General features: G+C 39.7%; 1 pseudogene; it reads right to left on the reverse strand.

Moving 5' to 3' along the window:
- Nucleotides 1-799: 799 nt before the first annotated feature.
- Nucleotides 800-1,126, reverse strand: LOC110595744 (annotated as a pseudogene).
- Between the last annotated feature and the right edge of the window lie 1,580 nt (nt 1,127-2,706).

Genomic DNA, 2,706 nt, shown 5'->3' on the forward strand with positions numbered 1-2,706 from the left:
GTATTATTATTAGTATTATTATTTTGAATCTGAGTCTCTGTGCCCAGGCTGGAGTGCAGTGGCAGGATCATGGCCACCGCAGCCTCAACCTGCTGGGCTCGGGTGATCCTTCCGCCCCAGCCTTCCAAGTAGCTGGAACTATAGGTGTGTGCTACCATGCCCGGCTAAATTTTTTGATCTATTGTTGAAACGAGGTCTCACAAAGTGTCCAGGCTGGTCTCAAACTTCTGGGCTCAGGCAATCCTCTCACCTTCACCTCCCAAAGTGCTGGGATGACAGGTATGAGCCACTATGCCCAATGTGAAATATAAATATTGTTTATCACATTTTTTTATATGGAGATATCTATATGAGATGCAGTGATTTGTGCCTAACTGCACCCATGGGCAGGAAAGCAGGAGATACAGAAGTTAACGGACAAGAGCAGGCATGAGAGATGAGGGTTAGGGAGGAGCTAAGTGGTTGCCTTGGATGCCACTGGAGACAAGTGATTAGTCTGGGGGCCATTGGGTATCTTATGTTTGTGTTGATATTCTCAGAATTTAGACCTTGCATCTGTTTGAATTTTTTTTTCACGTCTGCAACAGATTTATTTTTTAAAGGAATGGATTTTGAGAGGGGAAAAAAAATGGGCAGAAGTAAGGAATAGAAAATAAATACAAATGTAAGCAGTTTTGCTGATTGTTTTAGTACCACAACAAACGAGTACAGAGAATGTCCTGTACAAAACACAATAAAGGTTCAAGGATCGCGGTGTTCCCTTAGCAAGGCTGAAAATTTCAGTCTCTGGTGTTTGGAATTAGGCTGCAGTCTTTGTTTTTGGATGGATAACTGGGCGTGTGGCACAGTCCATGCTTTTCACCAGATTTGAACAGAAGATGGCCACTTGGCCCAGGTAGAAGTAGATGAAGTGCTTGGTTTCATGTGTCACATATCTACCGAAGTTCCTTCCCACGCTGCAATGCCAGGTGGGACTATACTTCTTGTCAAACTCTTTCTTGATAAGAGCCGCAGTCTTTTTCTATGTTATATTTCTCCAACGCCTGCATAGAGCACTCCACTGAGTCCTGTTGCATCTCTTCCGACATGTCTGCATTTTTTTTATCATGACCTTTCTGTCACACATGGTTACCATGGAGAACCAGCTGACTCACTGCAATGGTCTCCTGGAGAAGGTGCTAGCACAGCTGAGACCTGGCAGGAGTTACTGTCGCTACCAAAGCCATGGCGCATCTTGTTTGAACGTTTTTTGCTCAATACGTCAGCTGCTGGGGTCATACTCCTATTGAGGCACATAAGATATTTACTGGAGATGGTACATGGGGTTGCAGAGGACACAGAGAGCATTTGGGTGGACTGGTTTTAACAGACTGCGTTAGTTCAACTCCCAAATCCATTCCTGTTTATCTTATACTAGTTTTCCTTTCTAAGAGCGTTCTGCAAATGCACTAACTACTACTAGATTGTTCCACTCAGACCTCTGAATTGGTTTCAAGTTTCTGAAGAAAAGCAAATGTTGCTAATTTCAGAATGAATCTCTTGTGTGACAAATAGGTGCTTAGTGGTGGTGCTCTGGCATATTATTTCAACATAGTCTCCTGAAGACAGAAGATTTCCCTGTTCTTAAACCTTTACACTCATTCTAGGACAAGGATATTTTCTCTCTCTTGCATTCAGGAGTAATTTATCTGATTTTCACCTCCCTTATCATCCTCCTCCTCATCATTGCATCTATTATATGGTAGCAATGGAATATATTTTGAATATCGAGTGTAGAAATGGTGAAACTACTAAAAATCTACTGCAAACCGACATTTTCCTTTTACGTAATATCCAATCTTTTTTGTTATAACCATTTTTTGTAATCTCCAGACACTTTGTATTGCAAGATTTTTTTTCCGGCGGAAATATTGTGACTAATATAAATGCAACCTTTAGGAATAACTAAACTTCAAACTTGTTAGGGGAATATAAAATGTGGTTGTAGCAAAAAGTACATTCTTAATGGCATCATTAAGTTCAAGTTTAGACCATAAATGTATTAACATATAAATGACACAGGGCACTCTAGATACTGTGCAAACAAGCCAAGTAGTTAAAAAAAAAATCATCATAAGAGTAAGGAAACAAGAGTTGAGAAAGTACTTTTTGATGTCATTCACATAGGGACCTTTGGACACCATAAGAAATTGCATGCTTTTTTTTTTTTTTGTGAGGTGGATCTAGTGACCACCTGGGGAAAAGTGGCTTCTGAGATCTCAGGTTACCACTTAATAGAACCAGACCAGAAAATATGCCCTTCTACATGCTACATTTTACAGTCACCCATCCTGTGGAAGGCAGTTAAAATGAAAAGTAGACTCAGACCAAGGTCTTGATTTTCACTGAATGCAGGGGAGAAAAGAAAGAAGATTGAGGAGTAAGGAAGAAAAAATATAAACAAATCACTATTATTTAGTTGTTGAATGTTTGAGGAATACATTGGGAGCTGAGAGAGACTGGGATATAGGTCTTAATAGAGTTTTAATGACTCTGAATCAATACTTTCTCAAAGGCTTGCTATTTTACCCCCCAACCTGAGTTGACAGAAAGCTCAATTTTGAATATTTGCTGTTACTGAATGGTTCTGTGATATTGGATGATTTTATAAACTCCAGATTTCTTATCTAAAATATGGGGTTGTTGATATCTATTATAGAGTTGTTT

Source organism: Carlito syrichta, unplaced genomic scaffold, assembly GCF_000164805.1.
Source record: "Carlito syrichta isolate Samal-C Ts95f unplaced genomic scaffold, Tarsius_syrichta-2.0.1 Scaffold303985, whole genome shotgun sequence".
In the NCBI taxonomy this organism is placed as follows: Eukaryota; Metazoa; Chordata; class Mammalia; order Primates; family Tarsiidae; genus Carlito; species Carlito syrichta.